The sequence below is a fragment of the Monodelphis domestica genome, chromosome 7, assembly GCF_027887165.1.
Source record: "Monodelphis domestica isolate mMonDom1 chromosome 7, mMonDom1.pri, whole genome shotgun sequence".
In the NCBI taxonomy this organism is placed as follows: Eukaryota; Metazoa; Chordata; class Mammalia; order Didelphimorphia; family Didelphidae; genus Monodelphis; species Monodelphis domestica.
This window is the reverse complement of record NC_077233.1, coordinates 145,281,382-145,300,089: the sequence shown is the minus strand read 5'-3', so window position 1 is coordinate 145,300,089 and position 18,708 is coordinate 145,281,382. Positions and strand designations below refer to the sequence as shown.

The 18,708-nt window shown below is 35.7% G+C and overlaps 1 protein-coding gene across 4 annotated transcripts in view; it reads left to right on the top strand.

The window, feature by feature from the left end:
* FAM234A (family with sequence similarity 234 member A) overlaps positions 1 to 18,708 on the top strand; it is a 91,474-nt gene that overhangs the window by 47,727 nt on the left and 25,039 nt on the right. Inside the window, exon 4 of one of the 4 annotated variants that reach the window (XM_007499183.3) lies at positions 13,894 to 13,993. The exons of 2 other annotated variants lie outside the window; for them this stretch is intronic. The gene's annotated coding sequence lies outside the window, so the exon portion shown is untranslated. Of the gene's footprint in view, positions 1 to 13,893; positions 13,994 to 16,852; positions 16,874 to 18,708 lie in introns of those variants that run through there. One more of the 4 variants, XM_001372284.4, reaches the window with a different exon arrangement.

Genomic DNA, 18,708 nt, shown 5'->3' with positions numbered 1-18,708 from the left:
TAGAAAGAAATTCCATTTAAAATCAGTCTAGACAATATAAAATACTTAGGAATCTATCTGCCAAGACAAACACAGGAACTATATGAACACAACTACAAAACACTTTCCGCACAACTAAAACTAGATCTGGGCAATTGAAAAAAACATTAACTTCTCATGGGTGGGATGAGCTAACATAATAAAAAGACCATCCTACCCAAACTTATTTATTTAGTGCCATACCCATCGAACTTCCAGAAAACTTTTTTACTAAATTAGAAAAAAACATAAAAAAGTTCATTTGGAAGAACAAAAGATCAAGGATATCCAGGGAAATAATGAAAAAAATGCAAAGGAAGGCAGCCTTGCAGTCCCAGATCTCAAACTATATTGTAAAGCAGTGGTCATCAAAACAATTTGGTACTTGCTAAGAGACAGAAAGGAGGATCAGTGGAATAGACTTGGGGTAAGTGACCTCAGCAAGACAGTCCATGACAAACCCAAAGACCCCGGCTTTTGGGACAAAAATCCACTATTAGATAAGAACTGCTGGGAAAATTGGAAGATAGTGTGGGAGAGATTAGGCTTGGGCCAACACCTCATACCCTACACCAAGATAAACTTGAATATAAAGAAGGAAACTGTAAGTAGATCATGGGAACACAGAATAGTATACATGTCAGACCTCTGGGAAGGGAAAAATTTTAAAACCAAGCAAGACTTAGAAGGAGTCAGAAAAAGTAAAATAATTAATTTTGATTACATCAAATTAAAAAGGTTTTGTACAAACAAAACTATTGCATCCAAAACTAGAAAGGAAGCAACAAATTGGGAAACAATCTTCATTACAAAAATGTCTAACAAAGGTCTAATTACTAAAATTTATAAAGAGCTAAACCAGTTGTACAAAAAATCAAGCCATTCTCCAATTGAAAAATGGGCAAGGGACATGAATAGGCAATTTTCAGTTAAGGAAATCAAAACTATTATTCAGCACATGAAAAAGTGCTCTAAATCTCTTATAATCAGAGAAATGCAAATCAAAACAACTCTGAGGTATCACCTCACACTTAGCAGATTGGCTAACATGACAGCAAAGGAAAGTAACGAATGCTGGAGGGGATGTGGCAAAATTGGGACATTAATGCATTGCTGGTGGTGTTGTGAATTGATCCAACCATTCTGGAGGGCAATTTGGAACTATACCCAAAGGGCAATAAAAGACTGTTTTGTTGCCCTTTAACCAGCCATAGCACTGCTGGGTTTGTACCACAAAGAGATAATAAGGAAAAAGACATGTACAAAAATATTCTTAGCTGCATTCTTTGTGATGGAAACAACTGGAAAATGAGGGGATGCCCTTCAATTGGGGAATGGCTGAATTAATTGTGGTATATGTTGGTGATGGAATACTATTGTGCTCAAAGGAATAATGAACTGGAGGAATTCCATGTGAATTGGAACAACCTCCAGGAACTGATGCAGAGTGAAAGGAGCAGAACCAGGAGAATATTGTACACAGAGACTGATACACTGTGGTACAATTGAATGTAATGGACTTCTCCATTAGTGGCAATGCAGTGATCCTGAACAACTGGGAGGGATCTATGAGAAAGAACACTATCCACATACAGAGGAAAAACTGTGGGAATAGAATCACAGAAGAAAAACAACCACTTGAATACGTGGGTCGAGGGGATATGATTGGGGATGTAGACTCTAAATGAACATCCTAATGCAAACACCAACAACATGGAAGTGGCTTCTGATAATGGACACATGTAATACCCAGCGGAATTGAGTGTCGGCTATGGGAGGGGATAGGGGAGGGTAGGAAGGAATAGAAAATTATTTTTGTAACCCAGGAATAATGTTTGAAATTGACCAAATAAAAATAAAAATAACAAAAAAGAATATTGGGTATATGAGTACATAGGGTAAACATGATACTGAATTAAAAATCTTTGGGGTTAATTTTTGTAGTAGATAGAGTGCCAGAGTTGGACTCAGGAATGCCTGGATTTGGACATTATCTGAGGTACTAGCTAGCTGTGTGATCCTGGCTTCATTTAAATTCTCAGGATCTCTGGTTCTTCATCTGTAAAATATAGGAATTAAATGCAGTAGGGCTTCTTTGGGTCTGACCTCTTAGGGTCTTTTCTTTCTCTAACTCTATGAATCTATGAACCTGGATGATCCTTTGCTATAGGACCAAGTTATTATAAAATTGATTAAATGCACATGATTCAGTACTTTGCAGATTTATTTAACTATATATGTTATGACCAAGATGAACATAGGCAAAATTATAAACAAGGTAGAGCTACGTTAGGACCCTTTTCCTCTTGTAAAGTTCCTTATCCTCAAGATTGCCCAGATCTTTTCTGAGTGAGAAAATATGTTGTTCATCCATATTAAGGATTTTATGTACAGGATGCTGTAGTGAGTAGAATTGCTAAAGCTGAAGTCATGAGATGTGAGATTAAACCCTGCTCTAGTCTCAAGTGACCTAATCATATAGAGCCTCAGTTTCCTCATTTGGAAAATGGGAATAATGGTATTTGTACTACAAATTTCATAAAGTGGTTTTGAGGAGAGCATTTTGTAAATGAGGAGTTATATGGCCTTGGGCAAGTCATTCTACCTTTTAGGACCCCTGGTTCTTTGTCTATAAAAGGAGGGAGTTGGTTTAGACAAGCTCTGAAGTGGTCCTCATTGTTGATTATAATGATGATGTTGCTTTTACTACTTTTCTCTAGAATGTTTGTATTTTTTAAAACCCTTACCTTCTGCCTTAGAACCAATACACAAGCAGAAGAGTGGTAAAGGCCGGGCAACTGGGGTTAAGTGACTTGCCCAGGGTCTCAAAGCTAGGAAGTATCTGAGACCAGATTTGAACCTAGGACCTCCCATCTCTGGGCCTGGTCTCAATTCACTGAGCCCCCAGCTGACCCCCAGAATATCTGCATTTTAAAAGAAGTAGTACAGAGAAAAGACTAATGCTTTTTTTTTTTCCAAAAATTGTAGATGCTAAGGAGGCAATTTTAAACATCAATGATAAATATTTTGGGTTGGGAACTTGTGTGTTTTATAGTAGCAAAATTAACTTTTGTCTTTATATTCTTTCTGTTTGTCTCAGTAAAATATGATTCTGTGAGCATAGACTTTGCCCAGCTTGAAGATTATTTAGCTATTTGATAGTAGCTTGTAGATTATACTAGTTTAGAGTTCAGAGGTGTGGCCTGTGGGAGAGTTGCCTCTCAGAAAGCAGAACCTCCAGATCACCACGTTCAGGATAGAGTCCTGTGATACACAAACTTCTATTCAGTGCACAAAGAATAGCTTTAGATCACCTCATTTATAGCTTACAATATGCTGGTTACTTCTGAGCCAAACATAACCATGCCACAGGCTGGGGGGAAAGAAAGGAATGTGATAAAAGCTGGCATAAAGTGGCCAAAGAACTTGTAGCTTATTAGGAGAAGACAAATTGATACTTTGATGTAGAATCTTAATTGGAATTCTCATACATAAAGAGTTTCTCAGAGAGATATTATCAATTGATTATTGATGCCTTCCTGGCACCATATGCAGAGTATATAGGAGTAGGTACTTGGATATCAACATAAATCAAATAAAATGGAAATGGCCATGCATTTTTGAGCTTACATTATGGTACTGATGTATAGAATCTATAACTTCATAGAATGTGAGAAAAGGAAGGTACCTAAGAGACTGAAACCAACTTTAGAGAGGAGGAAAAAGAGACTCAAAACTGGATTTGCTAAGATGGAAGACTTTATTACAAACTAGATGTGATCTACATCAGCTGAGATATGCTAAATGAATCTTGTGTATGTGTGTAGAAGGTCAAAGGAGTTTCATGCTAGTTATCTAAATTATGAAATTAATTTCTGAATTTTATGTTATAATGTTTTATTTAATCATCTTTTTTCTCATTATGGAATCACTTTTACAGAATGCTTTCTTTATCATTTACATAGGAAACTTTTCAAATGAATTAGGATCTCAAATGTTAGTACCTGAATTAAAGAAATGACTATCAGATGCCATGAGTCTAGTTTCTTAAATTGCAGATTTCCCCAATAGCCCTTTTTTGTAGTGAATTAGAAACAAAATAGATGCTTGTCAATTGGGAAACAACTAAATGAATTGTACTACATGAACATAATGGAATAATACTTCATTTCAAAGTGAAGAATTTGGGAAAGCATGGGAAATTGTATATGAACCGATACAAAGTTAAATAAATAGAACCAGGAAAAAATATATATAATTTCTGAAATAATATAAATGATGGGAGGAGGACCCTGACTACTGTATAATTATAATGGTCAAGATTAGCCTTACTAAAGATGAGAAGATGCATCTCCCTCCCTCCTTAGCCAAGGTGAGATACTGAGTGTAGAACATTTCAAATGCTGGACTGTCGAAGGTGAGTGATGTGTTGGTAAGGTCTACTGTACTGTTGATTTCCACCCCCCAAAATAAATTCTTTTTTATAAGAGGTTGTTTGTGAGGTAGGGGATGAGTATGGGGAATGTTTGGACATGAAGATGATATGAAAATAAGGGGTTAATTAAATATTTTTAAATTATTCTTTTTTAATGTGATCAATGTTAAGATAAATTACAGTATTTCAGCAATTGTGTATATTGTGTTCCTGATTCCATTTACTTTAATGTGAGTAATATTCAGAAAAAAAAGTGCTTCCTTCCTTTCATGCCCCTGAAAAAGCCAAAAACATTCTTGGGTTCAGGAACCAAAATGTTTCTTTAGAAGGAAAAAAATCTTTACCAAATAATTGAGTTTGTTTCAAGGAGAATCAGATTTCACCATGCACTTGTGAGCAAATTGTCCTGATTTTGACCAGCATTCCAGAAATTCAGCCAGACCAAACATATGGTATGAGGAAAGAATGCATTCATTTTCTGCTTAGGCTAGGGGACATATCTTCTTCATCTAGCTTGCTATCTCCCCAAAATGTTTTTTGTTCTTCTATCAGCAGAAAATATTGGAGAATTTTAAAAAGTAGTGAGCTTTTTCTGGGTGTAATTTAGGAATTTGGCCTTTTAAATATAAAAATTGGACTCCTTGAATTTGAAGTGAATTTGTTACCTTAGTGGTCTTAAGAGCCAAGGGTTATAGTTCTTAATAAATAATCATAAATGAGATAATATATGTAAAACAGCATATAAACTTTAAAGTACTTATGTAAATGTCACTTTTTATGGATTCTTGATGTCAGATCTATTTTCTGGTAAATATTTGCAATAAATATTTTTTCCTATTCCCCCCCCCCCTTTTAGTTTACAGCTTTATAACTTTTCTTCAATAGTTTTATCAGAAAGATATACTTTTAAAATTAATTCAGTTGTTTACCTGAACTTACTAACAAAATCTAAACAAAATTTTCTGTTATTTCTATATATTTCTGTTATTACTATAAAGTAATATGTCTGTAAATTTTAAAAATCTGACCTTCCACTTTATCAAAGACAGGAATTTCACTTTGATGATTACCTTGCTCCTTTCTGGCTTCTCTCCTTTCCTCTTCCCCACTGGTTCACTCTTCTGAAACATTTAGTGATTTAGCTCATACAATATTTGGGAAGCTTCATAGTATTGGCAGCTGACTTATCTTGATTTTACAAGTATGATTTAAGTATTTATCTTTCTTACTAGCAGGGCCTCTCATGTTTCATTAAGTGCATACTTTGTCCTGCAAATTTTCAAATATTCTTTTGAAACATTTACTTTTTGCCACAGAAAAGTAGACTTTCTTTTGCTAAGTATTGGGCTCATGGGCTTATATTTTTATACATTGTATTCAAAGTTCTCCTCTTATCCCCCAAAGTTCATTGTGAGCTTGATGATTTTTCCCTTTTAAATAATTTTTTACTTTCTTTTGGAAGTTTATAGTATAATCACCATATTGGAGTTTATAATGTGTCTAAGACTATAAAACCTTAGATTTTTACTTGTCTGAGTTCTTTGGATACTTGCCAGGAGCCATCAAATCCATGCTCTCTGATACAATCACAGGTGGAATCTGGGGGATTGCAAAGCAGCCCCTAGGAAGGATGGAAATACCCACTCAGTCCCCTCTGTGTGACTCCTCTCTTATTAACACCCCCTATTATTGGAATTGTTATGATTACTATTCTCACTCAGCTCCAGGAAAATTCCACCCTTATATGTAATGATATAGAAATTCCCCTTAAAATATTGCCTAGAGATTCTACTTACAAAATCAGACTTAAGAACTCCTATGTACCCATTTAGATAAGGGATCATAGATGGGACCCCTTTAGGCATAAACCCCCAACAAAACTGTACTGTATATTAATTGCCTTTCATGGAAAAGCTGCTACGTTCCACTCCACTGAATTGTGTTGTTAACGGTAGACTAGGCAATATGTCTTGGATACCTTAGTAAAACATTAGAGAATGAAAGCCAGATAATGGAATAATACTTAAACTGGGTTATGTTGATTATACCCGTTAACCCTGCAGGCTTGCAACAATGTTGTGTTGATTGTATCCTTAGAAGTCTGATTGATTATGTAACTGGCTAGTGTAACGCGTAATTATTCTTAGCTTAATTGCATGTCTGGTACCTCACGGGTTAGTGAAGGAGTGACCTCTAGCTGTGCTACCCATGATGAGAAAACATGTATCTTCTGCAAAGCTTTGCATTTGTTGTTAGAATCCATGGAATCAAAGAATATAGTATAATTATAGAATGTCAACCAAACGATTTGTTAAAAGTTAATGTATGCCCTATTCCATTACCTGTAAGGAAGCATGTGTGTTGAAAATGAAACTGTGTGCCAAGTAGATGTGTGCTACTTGAATGTATAAAAATAAAAGTCAGCCCGAGCCAGAGTGGAGCAGTTACTATAATGCCTGGATCCAGGTGAAACTTTAACTGTCTCTCATCTCATCTTATTTGCTGATGCTGTCATCCCACCAATGATCCCTGAACCCTGTGAGGACTGGTCCCTCCGCAGCAGAAACTTTCTATTTTTATATCATAACTGGTTTCTTTCTAATTCTGTAAAGTTTTCTTTGACAATTTCCTAGAATATTGGCTTCAAACCATTTTTAATTTTCTAAATTTTCCAAGATTACTGCATCTTGACTTATCTTCAAGCACAGATCAATCAGTTGATCATGCATGTTTAGATGATTTAGCATTTTTTTCTAGGACTAGTTCCTATATTTGGTCTTCTTTGGTTTTAATTGTTTTCTGCTGTAATTAGGTCTATTGTTTGTTGATTCTGTTCTTTTAAGTTTTTATATTACATTTTTCATTTTGATTCATTTCTTCCTCCCAATTTTTTAAAGCATCTGTTAATGTCGGTTTTTTAATTTCAAACTTTTTGGGGAATTTCTAGAATTAAATGGCATATTCAATGAAGGTAATGACATTTCTTAAAGATACATTTTATCATTTCTTTTTCCCATCTACATTGCTTCTAGGATTTTATATAATTCTGTTCCATGATAGTATTATTTAATTGTTTCATCACCCTTCTTTCACTTAGTTTATTTCTTTTCTTTTCTTGTGTTTTTAAAACTTTTTTCATCCTTTGTGTTTCTCTTTGATGTTTTTTGAGGGGTTTCTGAGAAGCATAATTCTCTTTCAAACTTCTCATTATGTAATAGCTTAACTGGTCAACTTCTTAACCTTATAAGATCATAAGATCATAGATCCTAATCAGAAAGCAGACCTTAGAGGCCATCCAATCTATTTCCATAATTTTAAAGACAAGAAAACTAAGCCCCTATGGAGGTTTAATGACTTGCCCATGGTCATGTATAGGTAGTAATTTTCAGAAGTGAAATTTTGAGTAATGCATGTGTAACCCAGATCAAATTGCTTACCATAACTTTGTAAGGGGGAAGAGAAGGAATTTAAATCTTAAAATTTCAGAAAGTATATGAAATTGGGAAAATAAATATCTTTGAATTAAAAAAATTTTTTTTGAGCCTCAATCAATCTTCTAACTCTATAGCAACAGCACGGAGGTCAGTTTGACTTGTAAAAAGGAATTCTTTAATTTAATGGGGAACCTGGAGGCCCTCTTACCATAGAGATGTGATGTGTAGGGATTAACCAGCCCATAGTGACAGGAAGTAGGAACCTGGAAGCCCCCTGCTGAGCCAGCCTTAGTTGTGGGCTGCTGGGTGAGTTGATCATTGGGGGTTGGTTGCTGGTAGTGTGGGTTGGTGTTTAGTTGCTGGAATATAAAGGCAGGCCTGAGCTTACTAAGAGGGCTTTTGGCTTTAGCTTTAAAGGACTTTTTGCCTCTGGGATCTCTAGAGAGTGGGAGGTCTCTGTCTCATAGGCAAGGATCTGCTGTCAGTTGGCTACTGACAGTTTGGGCTGTTATAGAAAACTGATTGAAGGAATGAGTGAGTGGTAGCAGTCTATTTATTATCTTAGGGAGTTAGGTAGATAGTGTAGGTTAGATAGGCCTGGTGTTTGCCAGGCAAGAAGAAGCTGTCCTGAGAAGACAGAGGTAGTTATTGGGAATTTTAGGTAGTATTAGGAATTCTAGGTATATTTATAGGGTATAAGATTAATAATCTCTCCTCTTTTCTGTCTTTCCTTCCTTTACTATATTTTTTTTACTATCTCTAATTAAACTAAATTGTTATTTGTTAAAAGCTGCTAGAAGTTTTATTTTTCCTCTGGCTTAAAGAGATAACATTAATTTACAACTCAACTATATTCCCATTAAAACTTAGATTATTAAAAACTGCTGTCTTATTTTGTAAAAACCCCTAATTTAACCCTTAAAGGCTATACTGTAAAAACGCAAAAAAGAAATGTGTTACAAAAGTTAGAAAAAAGGAGGATAGAAAAAAGATCCAGAATGTGAAGAACTTTAAAAGTAAAGCATAGAAGCTTATGTTTGATTTCTTAGATGCAATAGTGAACTTTGAAGTTTATTGAGTAGAGGAATAACATGATCAGACTTGTACTTTCGGAAAATTATTTTGACAACTCTGAGCATAATGACTCGTTAAGAGGCTACTATTTAAATGGGAAAGAATGAACACAGCTCAGAAAAGAAATGAGAAGAGTCCTACCAGCAAATAAGTCCACCAGTGTTATATATACATTGTATGTTTTCAGACTTTTTCAATGTTTTGATAAGTTATACTGTTTTCCCCCTATCTTTCTTTATTTCTGTTTTCAGAAAATAGTATTTGTTATATGAGATGACTGCCTGGGAGGGGGAGAGATAATATAAAAACAAGGCATCATAAAAAAATGGAAAAGAAAGAGACTATTGTACTAAATACCTGGTGAGAGGTGATGAGGGCCTTAGAGGTAGCTATGAAATTAGGCAGAAAAATGTAAGATATTCTGACCTTGGGGAAAGGGTTAGGGGAATGGTCAAGAACTTGAATTTTACAAAGAGATATATGTCTCTTTTATTTTGTTGCTGTAATTTTAAAGTCATGAACTTTTATAAACTTAAAAATTAACTTGATACCAAACTCTGTTTATAGTCATGCAGAGCTTTTTTCCTAGTCTTTTAATGTTTAGTCAAATATTCTTACATAGCTATAATCAATATGTGTATAGGCTATTGTGTTTTGAGTTTTTTTCACCAAACATAATTTCACATGGATGTTTCTGTGGCTATAATCCACAAATTTCATTTTTATTATTTCTGTGATATTCTGTCATCTTAAAATAACTTAGATTTAAAAAAAAGATACTGTGGTTTGCTTAGCTCATCAGCTAATAATATAGTCATTTTAGTTGTTTGCATTTTGTGTAATACTATAAATAGCTGAGTATCTTTGTTCAAATAAATTCTTCCTCTTGCCCCTTTGGGTTATTTCGTTGGCATAAAAAGTATAAACTGTTTTGTAGCCCCTGTTACAAATCATAAAGACTAAAACAATTAATAATCTTCCTAGCTATGCATATATCTACCAGATTTCCACAGCACTCCAGTATATGAAGTATCATTGTTTTCAGTATTCTTACTTTTAATAGGATTTAATGGTACTTTAAAATTATTCTAATTTGCATTTTTTTCAAAACTAGCAAAACTGTTTTCCCAACTTATCCAAAACTAGTTTTTTATTAGTATTTGATCTTAGTTGTTATGACTTTGTTCCTTTCCACTTCTGATCCTATGGACCTTTAACATTTCTTAATAGCTAGTTGACAGTATTGATTTTTATTATCAGTAATAATGAGAGGATTACATCAGTGGAAAATAGTACTTATACTAATAAAATGAGGGATCTCTTCAAGCTTTATTAACAATAATGTCATTAATTAAATAGAGTACATTTATAGTACTTTGCCTCGTTTCATGTGACTTCCCAACCACCCTTGAGAAGGAAGGTAGATAAAGCAGGGTGTGTTTCCTTTCCATTTTGCAACTGAGACTTAAGGGCACGTAAAAGTTAAGTGATTTGGCCAATGTCCATGTGCTCAAATCCAGCTTTTATGATTCTAAGGCTAGTTCATTGCTTTCCCCATTGCACCCTACTGTCATTTTATATAATCACCAACACTCGACTAAATCTGTGCCTATGGATTTAAAATAGTAAATGTTGAGTATTGTTTCCAAAGTGTACTTTGTATGACTTTATAGTAAAAATCCTCTAATAACTAATACAGCTAATAATAGCCAATTTAGTTACAACATTTTGAAAGCAGGACTTTTGTCTCATTTCTTATAATGTCTCTTGCTTTAATCACAATCATTTTAATTAATATTTTAAAACACTGCACATTCTGTTATTTGGGACAATTGGATAACAATAATGTACATTTACTTTTCACTTAAAGATTTTATTAACTACATTCTTCATAATAATAGCCCTGTAGGGTAGACAGTACAACAAATATTCTCATTTTACAGATGGAGGAAATGAGGCTCAGATTTGTTATGATTTGTCTAAGGTTATGTGTCTGGTGGGAAGAGAAACCTGGATTTCATTCTAGGTCTCCTAACTCTAAGACCAGTGTTCTAGTTATTTCCCTTCTGAATAGTGTTTATTCTCTCTTTCACCATATGTGCTATAAATTTTACTAATTATGAAATAATCTTAAAAATTATTTGGGGGCATGAACATTGATGAATCTATTTTCAATAATCTGTCAAATGTGGTCTTCATTCCCCTTTTCCAGAATAGAACTAGATCAATGATGGCAAACCTTTTAGAGACCAAGTGCCCAAACTGCCCAAGCCACATGTGAGCCCCTTTGCCTTACCCCAGACAGGGGAGGGAGGAAGCACTCCCATTGGACTGCTGGGCAGAGGGGAGGGTCATGTGAGAAATGTCTTGGGGTATGGAGGGGAGAGGGAGCAGCCCTCTCCATCATGTGTGCAATAGGTTCGCCAACAATGAACTACACTGTTCACAAGAGATAGATGTAGCTAGCTTTCTAGCTGTTTCCCTCATTAGCATTTTAAAAGTTTTCCTTCCCTCTTGTCTGCTTTTGAAATCAGGATTAGACAAAGGGTGACATTAATTGCTCTTTTTAGTGCTATTTTTAAACCTTTAAAGTCAGGATGTGAGAAAAATAATAAATCATTTAATCTGTCAGTGATAGGTACAGTATATATACAATACTTGGTAGCCAATATAGTTAAAAAAGGCTAAGTTTAGTAAAACTCTATAACTTTTAATTTCCTGATAAGATTTATTATTGATTTTTTCTTCTTTTATAAAATGTCACATTAGAAAATTAATAAAATTGTACTTTGGTTTCTAATATCAAAGTATTAAAGGATTGTGAAAATAGCTTGGCCTGTCTAATGTTGGAAAAGATTATCTCATCAGTTGCATTCCATTCCCAACCACCCCAAGGAATGGGGAAGAGGACTTATCTGCCTTAGGACATATTTATGAAACACTTATTTCTCTTTCTCACATTTTTCCTCCCAAATTACAAACTCTACAAAGACTTGTCAAAGAAGTGGACTGATAGCCCCCAGCAGTCTTCTTCTCTGTGGAGCAGTAAAGATCGGCTCACTTCTTGGGAGATCAGAAAGTTGAAAAAGTTTCCTAAAATGTGGTTGTGACCATATTCCCTTCCCACTTGCCCAATCTTCAGTCAGTAAACGCCAGTGATTTTCTGTTATCTAGGATCAAAAGTAAACTCATCCTTTGACTTTTAAAGCTCCTCACAACCTGACCCTTGTCTACCTTTCTAGACTTCTCACTATGTAGTCCAGCCCATCTAACCTACTTGCTATTTTTCCTACTTGAATCTCATTCTCCTTGGCTTTGCACTGGCTGACCCGCAAGACAGAAATGCCTTTCCCCTTCACTTCTTTTTTTTTTTTAAACCCTTACCTTCCATCTTGGAATCAATACTGGGTATTGGTTCTAAGGCAGAAGAGTGGTAAGGTCTAGGCAATGGGGGTTAAGTGACTTGCCTAGGGTCATACAGCTGGGAAGTGTCTGAGGCCAGATTTGAACCCAGGACCTCCCTTCTCTAGGCTTGGCTATCAATCCACTGAGCCACCCAGCTGCCCTCTCCCCTTTACTTCTGACTTTCCTCATTTAAAGTGTAACTCAAACACCATCTTCTAAAAGAAATTGTTCCTCCTACTGGTGCCTTCCCCTCTTAAGGTTACCTCATATGTACTTTGTATGTATTTTGTATATTCCTATAGGTGTACGTGGTATCTTTTGTTTTAGATTGTAAATTTTTGGAGGGCAGGAACTGTTTGTTTTGTCATTTATCTTGAGTACCTGGCATAGAGTAGCTTAAAAAATGCTTAATTCCAGAGTTCCTTTGAGTCTTTATCTTCAAGTCAATACAAGGTTATGGGAAGCCAATATTGTTTGCTTTCTCTCCCCTAGTTCCTAGTGGTCAGTCATCAATCCCTAACTTGGTCTTTGAATGTGTAGAGACAGTCCTTCCCTCCTTTTTTTCTATTTCCATCTTCTTGTAATAGATGCAGCCAGACTACATTATTCAAATTACCTCGGGGCTATTTCAGGAAAAATCCCAATAAGTGAGGTCAAGGGAGAAAGGATATTTTATAGTACCTGCTACACCTCCCTTGGCTTCCATGATATTTTCCTGGTCAGCTTCTACTTGTCTCATCATTCTTTCTTTGATTTCAGTTGCCAGTGGTTCAATTTCCTGCTGCCTACCAGATGTGATCATCCCCTAAAGCACTGTTCTATTCTACAGTCTTTCTCTGAATCTCATCTCTCTCTTCTCCCTCTCCTTCTCCTTCTCTCTTTCTCCCTTTCTCCCTCCCTCCCCCTCCCTTTTTCCATCTCTCCCTCCTTTTGCTTTCTGTATTTTTTTAAAATAAATAAACCTTTACTTTCCATCTTAGAATTAACACTATGTATTGATTCTAAGGCAGAACAGTAAGGGCTAGGCAATGGGGGTTAAGTGACTTGCCCAGGGTCAACCAGCTGGGAAGTGTCTGAGGCCACATTCGAACCCAGGAACTCCTATCTCTGGGCCTGACTCTCAATCCACTGAGCCACCCAGCTGCCCCCCTTTGCTTTCTGTCTTAATAACAACTCAGAGACAGAAGGGCAAGGGTTAGGCCAAAAGGGTTAAGTGACTTTTCCAAGGTCACACATGTGAAATATCTGAGGCCATATTTTAGTCCAGGCTCTCCTGACTTCAGGCCTGGCATTCTATTCACTGTGTTACCTAGCTACCCCTGATCTCATCCACTTCCATCATTTCAATTATTACTTTATTATTGCTCTCCAAATCCAAAATATCCAACCTCATGTACTCCACTGAATGTCATTTCCACATCTCCAACTGCTTATTGAATTTCTCTACTTGGCTGCCCCCTTTGCCCCTTAAATTCAACATATCCAAACTTTAATTAATCATATTTTTCAAAACATACCCTTTTATAGGTTCTCTTTCTGATGTTACCAGTCTTTAGAGCCATAGGACCATAGATTTACTGGAAGAGACCATAGACCTAGTCCAGCTCACTCATTGTCATCCAGGGAAGTAAGTATGGGAATTTATATCTTCTGACTCTAAATCTGTCTCACTTTCTTTTGTATATTACATTGCTTCCTTTTTAACTCTTTCTGTCTTATTATCACACACAAGCCCTGCTGATTCTACTTCTACGAACTCTCATACTAGCCTCTTCTTGGTTTGTCATATTGTCAGAGTTCAGGCCCTCTCTTCTCTCTTCTCTATTGTAATGATTTCCTAACTGGTTTCCCTGTCTCCAGTCTCTTTCCCTTTCGAATCTTCCTGATGAAAAAAAAAATCTCAATTCACAATTCCTACTATATCATTCATCTACTGAAAAAGTTTCAGTAGCTTATTTCCAATGGGCTAAAACTCAAGACTTCTTCAACTGGTATTTAAAATTCTCCGTAGTCTAATTCTCAAATGATTTCATATTACTCCTATATCCTGTGTTCCAGTCAAACTAAACTCGTAGCTGTCCTCTGGTCTTGTCCAGCATCCTCCCAACTTACCCATTAACATAATCTATTTTCCCTACTAAGGATCACTTATTCCATATCTCCCCTGATGAAGTCTTTCTCTTCCTTTAGGCTGATGTCTTCCTTACACACTTCTCTGATTTTGCCTTCAATCCTGAAAGTGTTCTGTTCCTCAAATTTTCTTGAAGTACTTTGCATCCTCCTTTGGACTCCAGGAAAATTATGATAATCCTGTGTTGTCTCATTCACCCTTTTGACAATAACTCCTTAAGGACATGGAAGGGAAAATGTTGCTTTCCATGCTTTATAATCTCAGTAAATTGCCTTATACATACATAGGTGCCTAGAGACATTTGTTGAGTTGAATTGAACTGTTTATGGACTGCAGGAAGGATGTACCTTCCAATAGGTACAAACATTCCTCAGTGATAACATATAAAATGTACATTTGTATTCCTTACCTTTTCATTTTAAAAATACTCTTCCTCTCCCCCCAAAGTTTTCTGTTTTTCACAATTCAGACATTCCCCGAGTCCCTTCTTTTCTGTAAGCACTGGCCCCCACAGATTCACCAAAACCTCTCTGCTATTGGTGGTTTTCTCCCTTTTCCTGGACAATCTTGCTGAGTTGCCAGATGTTAGGGTTTAATGAGGTCTCTGCCCGTGTATAGTGTGACTCATTGTTTAAATTTCCTCTCATTTGTTTCATTAGCTTTGGTGTAGTCAAAAATGTTTCAAAGCATTTCAGAGTTGGATCTTCAGAGGTCACTGTGGTCAACCTTTAGTTAATGAGAATCTACAACTTGCTTGACAAATTCTGTGATCTTTAATTTGAAGACATCTGGGACAGGGGGACCCATTACCTCCCATGGTAGACTATTCTTCTGGATATCACTAATTATCAAAGTTTTCCTTATATGCATCAAGTCTATATTTGCTTCCCTGTAATTTCCTTCCACTTATTCCTAGTTTTGTCCACTGAGGCCAAGAAAAACAAGTCCTTTTCCAATGTATCAACCCTTCAAATTCTTAAAGACAGCAGTCAGTCCCGTGTCTATCAGTCTTTTCTTCTCCAGGATATGTATGTCCAGTTTCTTCAGTCAATCAGCCCTTTTCTGTTATGAACTTGAGGTCTCTCACCACCCTAGCGGCCTTCTGTTGGGTACTCATTGGCGACATCAGTGTCCTTTCTAAAATATGGTACACAAAAACGAAACATAGTATTGTATATGTGATCTGACTAGGACAGAGTATAACACTATGCTACTATTATCTTCATAGTTCTGGTAGACACCATATCTCTATTAATGAAAACAACTGCCATATCAAATTGTTCACTTGTTTTAAGTTCATGAAAAATCCTATATCTTTCTCATTCAGACTCCCAAGATGTGTTCTAGCAAACTGTTATCTAATAAGACTTTTTCCAATTTTGTGCTTTTTTTTGAATATATAAAAACTTTATATCTATGCTCACTGAATTTTATCTTATTCAAAAAAGAGCATGGATAGATGAAATTTTTATACTAATGAAATCCCAATTTGAGCCTGTCAAGGTAATTTTTAATCTTATATGTTACTTTTTGTCACCTGCAAATTTTATGAGCATGCCATCTCTTCTTCTATCCAAATAACTGAGAAAAATATCAAAAAGCACAAGACCAAGCACAAATCCCTTTGTGCATTCCATTGGAGACCCCCTTCTAAATTGACAAATCAACAACTAAGGACTTTACTTTGGATTTGGCTGTTGAAAATGTTCCCTCTTTACTCAATTGTATTTGTAACCTGTTAGTGTTGGTTACAAAAAAGGGATTTTTCCTTTGTGGGTTGGGACTTGAGAGGGAGTGAGGAGTCTGAGAATATGGGTGAAGAATGAGAGACACAGATAAGTCAAAGTAATTGACAGGGCAGGCATGATCCAGTTTGCAGACACGTGGAAGTAAAGATTCCGAGATAGAAAGCATGTGGCCCAGAGGGGCTTTAGTGAAGAGACAGTAGCGAAGCTTTAAGATTGCTAGAACCAGGGAGAGAGAGAGGGAACCACGCCTTTACCCCAGGCTTTATTGGGGATTGCCAGGATCAGTGACCAATAACAAAGCATAGACAATTCAGATTGGATGGCAAGGTGAAGGTGACACCTTTATGGGCGTGTAGATTTCAACTCTGCTTTTCCTCTAAGCGACTCCAAGTCAAAAATGTTAATGAGTTTGTCTTAGGCAATAGGCCGCATGGCCAGGTCAAGATTTCATTCACAAATGTCAGAGTATCGTATCACCTTGTGTCTGGAGATACAGTAGTCATACAATCATTTATATTTCATAGATGTGAATATGCTTGGAATGCTACAGTATTGTCTAGCCCACATTGATTCACCTTTTCTGTGCAAGTAGGATGAGAAATTTCTCAACTATTTTACAAAAATATAGGTAAGTTATATTTATAGTATAGTTCCTTGTTCTAGGAGAATCTGTCAAAAGAAATCTAAGAATACTGTGTAAAAAAGAAATATGACTAGTCTAGGTTGGTCTGCCCTTAATGAATCTCTTCTAGCTTAGCATGATAACTACTTTCCTTTTCAGATATTCACTAACCATTCACCATTCCTTTAGTAATATGCTTCAGAATTTTTCTAGGAATCCAATTACATTTCACTGGCCTATAATTAGGAAATTCTTTTTTCTTCACCCCAGAATTCTGTAACTTATGTTTTAGTAATAGAGTATAAAATTTGACTAATATGGAGATAACTTTTGCATGACTTCACATGTATATCAAATTGCTTGTCTTCTCAATGAGGGAAAGAATTTGGAACTCAAAAATGTATTTATTTATTACATGTTTTTTTCCATGTTTCCATGATTCACTTTCTTTCCCTCCCCTTTTTACTCCCCCCTGCCAGAGCCAACTAGCAATTCCACTGAGATAACATGTATTATCATTTGATAACTATTTCCACATTATTAATTTTTACCATAGAGCAATTTTTTAAAGCCGGAACCCCAAATCATAAACCCATATAAACAAGTGATAAGTTATATGTTTTTCTTTTGTGTTTCAACTCCCATAATTCTTTCTCATAAGTCCCTCAGGAATGACCTGGATTGCTACTAATAGTAAAGTCCATTATATTGGATTGTTTCACTTACAGTGTACAATGGTCTCTTGGGAACTCATACATTTAAAAAATTAATATTAAAAACATTTTTACATAAAATTGGAAGAAATTAAACATTTTTTAAAAGAGAGTATATGATTCAATTCAACAAGTATTCAGTACCTGCTATGCAATAGGCATAGGATTCAAAGACAGGAATAAAAAGCCCCTGCCCTCAAGGTGCTTACATTCTGGGGGAGGCAGGGAAATAAATATGCCTCTAAGTAAATGCAAAATAGTATAAACTCAGAAATGTGGAAGGAACCCATTTGGGGAGATAAGGAAAGGCCCTTGTCAGAAGAAGCATGTGAGCTAATCTGTGAAAGGAGGAGGTAGGAATTCTGAAATATCAAGGTAGAAGAGAGCATTATACTTACCCTGACTGGAAAGTATGTCAGTTTAATACACATATTTTTAGCCCATAGGCTTAATTTTAGTTCTTCCCGAATCTTTTTCCTGGTTCCATCAAACTAGTGTTCTTCCTTCCTTCTCTTCTTCTTCCATTCTGTTTCTTCTTTCATAAACTCACATTTCTTTGAAAAACTAACACCAAAGAATAAAAGAGAAAGGCTAAACTTCTTTTTCATTTATAAATTTCTTGGTTTCTCAGTCATACATATATCATAAAACTTTAATTTAGGTAATTGTTAACATTGTATATATTCTTTGGGATATGTTTTTTTATTCTGTATCATTTCAAAAAATGTTTCCATCATTCTTTTAGTTCATAATATTAATTATTCTTTATAATCTGATAATATTTCATTACATTCTGATGTCACAATTCAGCCATTTCCCAAACTTTGAACACATTTCCAACTTTTTGCTTATACGTGTGCTTCTACTTCTTTTCTTTTCTTTTTTTTTTAAACCCTTACCTTCTATTTTAGAATCAATACTGTGTATTGGTTCCAAGACAGGAAAGGTAAGGGCTAGGCAATGGGTGTTAAATTGCCCAGGGTCACAGCTAGGAAGTGTCTGAGGCCCAATTTGAACCTAGGACCCCCCCCCCCCAATCTCAGTTCTAAATCCACTGAGACACCCAGTTGCCCCCTCCTTTTTTTCCTTTTAAATTACATTTTATTGCTGTTGTTTGTCTTCATGTCA